The sequence below is a fragment of the Oxyura jamaicensis genome, chromosome 5, assembly GCF_011077185.1.
Source record: "Oxyura jamaicensis isolate SHBP4307 breed ruddy duck chromosome 5, BPBGC_Ojam_1.0, whole genome shotgun sequence".
Classification (NCBI taxonomy): Eukaryota; Metazoa; Chordata; class Aves; order Anseriformes; family Anatidae; genus Oxyura; species Oxyura jamaicensis.
Genome location: NC_048897.1, coordinates 2,609,771 through 2,619,938, shown reverse-complemented (window position 1 = coordinate 2,619,938; position 10,168 = coordinate 2,609,771). Strand labels below are relative to the sequence as shown.

General features: G+C 40.0%; 1 protein-coding gene across 3 annotated transcripts in view; it reads right to left on the bottom strand.

Moving 5' to 3' along the window:
- The window catches only part of FUT8 (fucosyltransferase 8), a 105,335-nt gene extending 97,353 nt beyond the window's left edge, over positions 1-7,982 (bottom strand). For 2 of the 3 annotated variants that reach the window (XM_035328238.1, XM_035328241.1), the window contains exons 1-2: positions 6,506-6,637; positions 4,978-5,087 (exon numbers count right to left, since the gene is read on the bottom strand). The gene's annotated coding sequence lies outside the window, so the exon portion shown is untranslated. Of the gene's footprint in view, positions 1-4,977; positions 5,088-6,505; positions 6,638-7,967 lie in introns of those variants that run through there. The other variant, XM_035328239.1, reaches the window with a different exon arrangement.
- Positions 7,983-10,168: the final 2,186 nt, after the last annotated feature.

The window sequence follows — 10,168 nt, the reverse complement described above, 5'->3', positions numbered from 1 at the left end:
CGGCACCCCCCCCCCCCCCCCCCCGCCCCAAAGCCCCGGGCGGAGCTGGCCGGGCCCCTGTAAGGCGGTCACCCCGCCCGGTCCTGCACCCGGTCCCGGCACCCGAAACGTTTCCTCAGCGCACACAAAGCCCGCGGAGCTCAGGCAGATGCCGCATTTCAGGGCGTTTAACGCCGCAAGCTGATTCACTGCGCGTTCAGCTGTGGAAGCAGGGCGCCTTTCCCAAGTTGGTAACGCGCAGTCCGAGCGTCTCCTGTTCCTGGGAGATGAGGTGGCAGAGGGGGGAAGGCAGCAGGAGCTTGTTTCCCAGCTCCCTGCTTTGGGTAAAAGCCAGAGCTGGCAGGGATGCATCTTTGTAACTGTATCACGCCCTCCTTAGAAGCCCTCCCAGTCTCAGAAGAGCCGTCCTGCACATCAGCGCTCCACCACGTATTTGTTCACACGTCTTCTCCAGCTTGTTCCACCTGAACCCTCACTTTTTTCGTCCAAAATTAATAAACGTTCACAAATGTGCTTATAAGACCTATGGAACTGGCTCTGGTTTTCCTCTTTTGACACTGCGTGGCATGGGCCAGTTGTCTGCTCATGTGGAGCTCAGGTCACAGTTGCTGCAAGCATTGTTTGGGGGACAGAAAGAAGAATTATAAAGTTCTCTGCCCGCAGCAACCTTCCAGAGAGGTCTGGAAATGCAAAACTAATGAATGTATCTCTTTTCCCTTAGGTTTTAATTCCTAACTGATGATACAAGAGATTAGTTTAGAAATTGAAACAGTAAGCAGATTGCCAATGGCTCTCAAATATTGAGTTGCTGCTGCTAGTCCCTATTACTCTGACAGTTCTTAGTATAATAACTAACAATTATATTGCAGTAATGCCTGCAGTCAAGGACTTGGTCTCCAAAACCCACTGGGTCAGATACAAAGGTTTAAACAGTTAAAAGAACAAAGGGGTTGCTGCTTCAAAACAGCTTACAGAGGTGATGTAGATCCAGCAGTAAACTACTGCTAATACATGCATAAGGAAAAAATAAAAACTGAACAATCGTTAACAAACTTAAACTTGTTAACCTACCACCCCTTCAAAGATAAAAAAAAAAAAAAAAATTAAAAAAAAAATCAGTGAAACAACTCAAAAACATTTGAAAAGTCTAAAGACATGCAGAAAGGCCAAAAGTGCATGCAGTGGAGGTAAGGGAAGGAAGTTGCATCAAAATAACCCAGAAACTAAGGGGCACGGTTTTCCAAAGGACACATTTAACCACAGACTGCCTTTACTTGGAGGATCTCACCTAAAGCAAGATTCTGAATGAAAATTGTCCAGGGAGGCATCTGAAAACTGAAGAGCTTCTCATAATAGGTCTTCTCTGTCTGGAAATTACTATTTTATAGACATAAATAAATCTGCCCCCTAACCCACAAAATATTAGGGTACATTCCATGTGAGTGCTTCTGAGATACAATGTCCACAAACTGGCAGAAAATCAAGGCTGAAATAAATGGGCTATTTCATTAATATGCTTGTGGTGGTTTCAGCAGTACTTACTATGGTGTGAAATTAAATGCATTTCAAATGATTACTTAATGTGATAATGATACTACTGCTGGTTTATCTGCTTCCAAGTCCATTATATTCCGTGTTATAGGCATGCTATCTTAAACCAAAGAACACAGTATACTACTAGGATTGACTTGGTATCCACTAGAGATACCAGTGGATGAAATGTCATCAATCTGCCCTTAACTTGCACACTCAGGAGTTATTTCTATTTGTATTCCAGTTCTAACCATGCTTTAACAGCTACTGCTATAAGCCTCATTTTTATTTAGAGGTGATAGAATTGGTGACCTCAGCAGTGCTAAGCCATGACATAATGAGAAAAATGAAATGAAATGAGGAGTGAGAGATGAAAAGCTAACTGATGGAAATGTTCTTACAAAGCGCTAACTTTTTACAAATGCTGCAGTAGATATGTACATTTAGAAGTACATTTCCCAAATCAGACTAAAAGGCCGGTAGTTGAATTCTTTTCACCACAAAAAATCATTAAGTGTGGAATCTCACCTGAGACTCCAACAACAGCTCCTTCGTCAAGTGGCATAGGGTCAGAGCCTTAGTTTAGGGATACTCTGATACCCTTGATTGTCTTCATAGTAATGGTTCAGCATAGAAAGACTTTCTCCTCATTAAGTTATTTGAAGCTGTTGTTGATGGGCATATTCAAAAAATTTGAGCTCTAGTTCTTCAAATTCTCTGAGAATCGTATAGCCCCAAGAGACAACTAATATCCATTTCTGAAGACTGTTTTAAGTGACTCGACTGATGTCAATCAGTGTCAAAAGCATGAAAACTTGTCACAGCTTTCCTTATTACACAATCTGTCCTTATTCATATCTACCCTTTGCACTGAGCATGTTTTTTTAATTGAAATTTTAATGAGAATTAAAAGACATTTTTTCCTTAAGAGAATGTCAGCAATGGTTGGATCTGTGATTTTTAAAACTACAGCAAACGCTACAGGTACTTGAGCTAACAGGATTTCTAGTAATACTGGTAGGGTTTTTATTTCTGCACATACTTGGTGGAGCTGCATGGCTATTGTTCAACTCACCAAATAGCACTGGAATGTTTTTAGAGTTGGGAATCCCTAATTATATCCATGTCCTGGCAAAGCTGGTGATTCAGATACCAGTCGTTAGATAAGCTGCGTACACACAAGGAGTATAGCACATTCACCCTTTTCAGAAGAAGGTGGTCCAAATACATGAGATGGGTCAATTGCATGGCATAGCAGTGATGTCTTTCCACAACTGCCAAAAGCATGCACAAGAATAAGGTCTGTAAACTGAACAGAAATATCAATCTGGAAGATGAGACTGAAAACAAATTTTTGCTCTGCAAATCAGATGTCATCCACTAGGCAAAGATATAGTTCCAATGGCTAATGAAGCTGTTGATATGTGAAAGTCATTAAGCACTGGCTGAGCCATCACATGGAGCCAGAGGAGGAACATCAACCACACAAATTTTATCTGTTACCAAATTCAGTAACAAGTCTAAAAAAATGTGCTGTGCGTGGGAGGGTCAGGATTTTTATAAATCATATAGTCTACCCAAATCTGTAGACACATTTATGCTGAGGCTGTCCTCACACAAAAATAAATGAATAAATAAAATCAAGTGCTTTAATCTAAGTTCCTGACTGCAAAAGCCTAAGCCAAGAATATGAATTTGAAATCAAACAAAGATTAAAGTGAAATTTAGCCAAAAGTGAAATCATAAATGACTAAACCACATATGTTTCTGAAGTCTAAAAGCACCTACATTTTCATCGCTTATATTCCCTGAACATCCCCAGAAATGTTTCATTCTTTTCTAACTCACTTCACATTTTTCACTCACTCACTTTCAACTCACTTCACACTGAGTTGCACAGATAAAGGAGGCTGCAGCACATGCACATGTGGATTCTCCAAGTAGCATCAAGACTGTGGCTGCTTTCACTGCAGCGTCAGTGAAGCTATGTGCCATCCAATGGACCAGTGCTAGAGCATTCACCAAAGATGTAAGAGACCCATCTCCAGCTGTCTCCTCTGCCATATATTGCAAATAGACCACAACTTGGCACAACATCCAAGCCCCTTTATGCGACCAGCTCTGTGATCATCTCCAAAGTTAATTCTTTGATTTCCATATATATAAAAAAATAATGCCTGCCTTATTGTTAATATTCCTACATTTCCCTAGAGCCTTCTCTCCCCCCTCCCCCCCCCAAAAAAAAAACAAAGCCCAGTAAATAAGAATCAAATTACTGATTCAGGAAAAGTTTACGTATCTGAGAAGGGATATTTTACACTAGAACCTGTGCCACCTTTTCATGCTTATGCAAATTATGTTAAACAATTCTGCAGTTTTAAAATAGAGGCTTGTAGGTTTTGTTGCGCAGTGCACATTTTCTAGTTCTTAACCTCACAATCTTAATACATTACCTTTAACTGATACAGGCTCAGAATCCGTTAGCATCAGGGCAATACATCCCTTCATTTGGCAGGAAAGTGCATTTACATAGCAGGTGGAAGCTCAGCAGGAAAACCCTAGTTTCACTTCAGTGAGACATCCTGCCACCTGTCTCAGAAGTTACTGAGTAGCATCGTAACACTAAATGTAAAGATGTTTAACTTTACCCCCCAAACACACAGAAACAGTCTGAAGTCCCCGATTAATGCTCAGAGGATACAGATTTTCTACTTGTGTGAAGTGTTTGTTTCCCTGTGTTAGCTGTCTCCAGCTCTTCACTACCTACAGAGCCTAGCGTCCTAAAGGAGTCCAAGGGGATGCCACCAACTCCTATAAAAATACCTAAGTTTTTAAATCCTTATCCCTTTGAGCTGTATGATGACCTCAAAATCTTTAGAAAAAAAAAAATTGTTAGCTATCATAGTGCAAGAATCACTAGTGCTAGAAAGCTTTTTTTAAAAAAATCCTGGAACTGATTTGAGAATATTCATTATTCATTCTGTGTTTTTTTGTTTGTTTTTTGTTACCTTTGCCTTTCTGTACACCTTTTATTTATTACAATATACTTTGCAAATACTTCACTCACAAAGATGTCCAGTTTTGTGCCACTGGGATTTAAGGGAAGGTCGAGGCACTAAGGCACTATCAGCAGGGAGATTACAGAAACTGACAAAGTTAAATACACAATTTCTTTAAATTGCCTAAGAATACTATCCACTGTTTAATGTAAAAATTGATATCTTTTTATTATTATTATTATTATTCTAAAGAATGTTTTAGAGGGTCTCTCAAATATCTTTTTCTGGCCCTCAGAAGTTTTCTTGCTTTCTCCACAGGCTTAAAATTTGATCTTGTACTTGTTGAAATCTCAGTTTCAGATAAAACAGAATTTAAAGTAATTGAATAAAACGTGAGTTAGTAATGTTATAAGAAGATTTTAAAAACAATTTTACTCTGACTTACATCCACATCAATGAAAGTGTATCACCAAAATCCGTATTTCTTATTTTCCAGGGAATGCTATCAGGTATAGCCAGTCACAGTAAGTGCAGTACAAGGTAATGGTTCCTCCTCTGTGGAGAAAAAAAAATAATGTTTAGAATTATAAAGAAGCATTGCTGTTGCAAGATATAAGTACTTCAGCATAACTTACAGAAGAACTTGCAGCTGCAGATCAACTCAACAAACTTTTCTGTCCCATTTATCAAAACACTTTCGGTTTCCAGCTTAAAGCAGGTGAAACCATAACAAATATTGCACAAGGAATGTTTATCTGTATCCAAAGCGTTTGAATAAATTGTTTATATAAATCAGTGTAAACTTGATCTTTCTTGACACTTCCACTTTTACAATACTTTACTTTGAATTCTGACAAGTTTCGTGGCATACAACTTTGTTTCTGACCACACACTGGTTTTATAGCAAGCCAAGACTTAGGTCAAAAGGAGAGAAGTACAAACACTATTAAAATGAGCTGCACCAGTCACGTAATGATACAATCGCACTGTGGATGCTCAATAAAGATCAAAGGTGCCTGTGGCTATGTTCTAATACTGCTGTAGAGTGGTATCTTTTCTGAGTGAATGAACCAGGGACAGATCTACCATCTACCATCACAGCAGCAGCCTGTGCGTCCCAGCAGAACAGAGGCGATCTGCTCGTAACATTGGAGAGGCAGGACTGTAAATGCAAAGACAAAAGGAGCTTCACTATGTGCATTTTTTAGAGTAGAGCTATAAATAACATTTATATGAACTTAATCAGTTGTTCCATGCAGATGAGCAATTAAAATACAAAATACTTAGAAAGTGTTTTGGATTATCTTATGCACAGTAAGAGATTAAAGATTCATGCTTCAAGATTAAAGCTCAACCATGCTATTTGCACTCCAAGCTGGACTGGCAGCAGTGTGAAAACTGCCACTCGAAGTCTGCGCAACACTTCCCACTGTAAGATCCCACTTCAGCTGCTTAGAGCAGAAATACTTGGTTTCATAAATTGTCAACTATTTGGACTAGCATTTTCAAAGCTCCGAGGTTTTTTTTATTATTATTATTATTTTCTCTCTCTCTCTTTTTTTTTTTTTTTTTTTGGAGCGCCTTAAGCTTTGGAATAAGAATTTCAAATCTGTCAGGATTACTCTGCCAAAAAGAATGTGACTTCAGCTTTTACTCTAAAAACCTACTTTTATTTAGCCAAGCTATTTGCATAAGGAGCAAGGGGAGCATATATATTTTTTAAATCTTTTTTTTTTTTTTTTTTGCAGAAAGTGAATACTCAGGAGTAACATATAAACAAATTGTTGTGATTGTGAGCCACTTGCTCACTGACTTCCAGCAGGATGGGGAAAGAGAAGAGCAAAAGTTAGAAAATTCCTGTGTTGAGAGAAAGACAGTTTAAAAAGAAAAAATACAATTAAATATAACAAATAAATAAATAAAAACACACACAACCAAGGGCAAAAAAAGTGCAACAGAAAGGAACTGCTCACCACCAGCAGACTGATGCCCAGCCAGCCCCTTAGTAACAACAGCCCTGGCAAACTCCCCCCCAGCTTTTATTGACGAGCATGGGATCATATGGTTTGGGATACCCCTGCGGTCAGTTGGGGACAGCTGTCCCCACTGTGTCCCCTCCCAGCTCCCTGTGCACCCCCTGCTCGCTGGCAGGGCTGCACAAGAAGCTGAGCTGTGCAAGCACTGCTCAGCAACAACTAAAACACCACTCTGTTAACAGCAATGTTTTTGTCACAAATCTAAAGCATAAGTACAGGCTGCTATGAAGAAAATTAATTCCATCCCAACCAAAAGTAGAGTTTTGCTACTATCTTTTCCAACCAAATTTCCCCAAAATGCAGAACATACTGTATATGATCTACTATTTCAGTAGGACCTAATCTGAAACGGAATTGCTGGTCTAGGTGTGTATGGAGACTAGAAGAAAGAGGTCTTTATGCTCATGTTTCAGGTAGTCTCCATGAATCTCTGACTCATGAAAAGCTAACACCTCCTTACAGACAAACTCGTCATTTTTGCAGTGTAAAGGACCAGGAAAAGCAGCATTACTAGAGCTGATCAGTGATTACAAGACCTAAATACGTAAATGTGGTATTATTAAGATGTGAATGGCTACAATATTTGAAGAAATCCTTGTTCAGCTTTAATTTTATAATAACCAAACGCATGACACTCAGAAGAGTTTAGTGTCTGCATGATCTCCAAAGTACATAAAGCTGTATTAACTCTATCTTCTAGACACTATGTTCCTCTATGAAGCAGCAGAGATATGCTTGTTCATCAACAGCACATTTTTACATGAAGATTTTCTAGCTTTACTTCCTAGATCCTATTTCTGCCGACAGAGGCAAGGAGGAAGTGGCATTTATTTTTGAATGCTTATCCACACAACGATGTTTCTTCCAGGTAGTTTGTATTTTGTATTCACCTACAGAGAAATACAAAGCTGACAGACTGTCAGGCATTTTTGTAGGCTAAGTACAAAAGGCCATTCTTTTCCTTTAAGAAGAGCTTGGCCCTTGGATTTGCAATTCTTGCTCACTTCCAGTAACTTATTCCAGATTGATGACCTGCCTTTGCGTTTGACTGGACATTGTAATTCCTACTTGTTAATTTGCTTCCTCGCTCAGATCAAGTTACCTACTCCAATAAAGTCATGTAAACACCTTTATCATTTCTTATAGGATTTTCAATATTGGAGCTATAACAATAGCATTATCAGATCATTTCTAGGTATTCACGCCTGCTGGAGAACCAGGGCTTATCAGAGAGCTGCATCTGTGTGTGCAGAGGGGTGCGGTGCTCCCTCAGCTTTCCAAACAATGGGCTTCCTGTGGAGGTAAACTTAGCTCCAGAACAGCCTGGTCTATTTCACAACCTGAAACAGAGTTGTGGAACACTTTATCTGTGGTTTACAAGGAAAATACTGTCACCTACCCAAACAATGACCCCAGCTGTCCTCCTCAGCACTGTCTTTGCCAATGGTTTATGCACACACTTTCAAAGGATCAGCTAATCAAAGATCTGCCGCAGAAAGATGGTCTGTAGGACTGGCCCAGCATGTCACGTGAAGCTCTGCTGAGTTCTGGATGTAAATATGCCTGTAAACCAAAACCTGTCAGGACAAGCATCTTCAATTCAATTAATCTTTCATTAGGTTTGATTACTCTATTTTGCTTTTGACTAAGTTCTGTGCATTTATTATCACATTAGTGGCTACAGTTGAAATAGTTCTTAAATTTCCCGTGGGCATTTCATTGTTATTGCATCTAGCAGTACTTGGCGCAAAGGGGAAAGCAGCAAATAAGCAAGCAAAATCAATTTATCAGTACCATTTACTTATCAGCCCATTCTCAAATCACATGCTCCGCATGTAACTTGAATGACCAGTTTTTCCTTCCATTAGCAAGTACGTTAAGGAAAAGGGATCTACCTCCGGGCAAGTGCCAGATAAACTAGATACTGTATCCTACCTGGAAATTAAAAGTTATGTGCAGGGCCTCCAGCTGGCTTTCTAGCAACATCAGCACAAAGCAACGACTGTGGCTAACGAACAAGGATAAAGTACGACTTCTTTATCTCCCGAAGTAAAATAACCTCCACACAATCATAAATTATCTACCAGAAAAGAAATGCAGCCTTCGCTTCTAACAGCGGGAACTAGACCAGGCAATTCTCCTGCAGTACGGAGCCACCCCAGCAGCTGGGCTCTCCGTCTGCCACAGCCCTGCTCAAGGACAGCACTGGCTCTGTCCCCCTGCTCCCAGAAGGACAGGGGCATTCCCAGAGCCAAGATATTTCCAGGCAACTGAGGTAAAACTCTGGGAATGGGTCTTGCTACAGTGAGAGATGCATCTCTTTCTTAAAAGACCTTCTTCCTTAATTATTAAATTCCATTTTCCCTGGAAAAAAAAACTCTTGCTGGTTGAAAACATCAGTTTGCAGGGAATGAAGGACAATCGTGAGCGCTCTACTCTGCCTTCTGCAGTGGCTCTCTGCCAAATGTCAGAGTTGTTCAAGGTTGTGCTTGTAACATCCAGCGTTCCCACCGGTAGAAGCTCCCGTGGTGTCCCACTGCAACCAGGGAAGTGTCAGCCAGCAGAAACAAACCAAGCTTTTGTCAGCGATGCTACACAACTTGCTGCTTCCACCAAAGAGTGGTTGCTGCACTGTTACCAGCTTTCAGAACTGGCTATCTCATGTCTTAATCTTCTCTGGATTCTTTCGATAATCAATTACTTCTAGCCTTAAGGAATGAAAATAAAACCAAGATTCAATATAGTTACAAAAAAAAAAAAAAAAAAAAAAAAAAAAAAGAGAGATTATTTGGACTCTCCTGTAACTTTGAAAAATCTTCTGTTGCATAATAAGAGGGGCTGAAATTGATGTGCATCACTAACCTTTCACATCAGTCCAAATGATGACTTCATAGCATCTCTGCCAATCCACCAGAAGCACTTTCAGCTTTGCTTATCTAGAGTTAGTTTTTGAAAAGTCTGCTCGCTCTTAGATAAAATATTTAATCATGTTTGTATGATATCGTTTAAGTGGTCTTTCTGTTCTGGCAGGCTTGCCACAAGGCCTTTTAGCAATACCAAAAGAAGCAGGACACTGATCTGTTTAGGACCTGGTCACCACCAAATTCACCTTGTCTAAAACGGTGGCACAACATTTTGGTTGGCACAGGGTATCTAGGGAAAAGCAATTTATTTGAGAGCTCTGCCACATCAGGAATCCTCACTGACATACTGCATGCTTTCTCATTAGGACTCAAAATGGAAAAGCCTCTTTTTGTTCTCTTCTCTTCTCTTGTATACCGCAGGTGGCAGACAGACTGAAGAAGCCCAGATAGAATCTATGTAGCCTTATATCTGCAAAGGTGAACTGAAATTTATTACAAATTCCACCTAACTGAATTTACCTTTGCAGAGTGGCCACAGAACACCTGGTAGGGTAGCAATGTATTTTACGCTACTTTCTATCATGCTTACTTCAGCCAAGCAATCTTACGCAGTCCACACTGTATATATTTATATCATATTCAAGTGAGACTTGCTATTTGTTTGAACTAAAAGTTGCCTCCAGGGAAGGGTGGAAGACAGCTTAGCTCTCCTATCATTGGAGACATCAAGGATGAA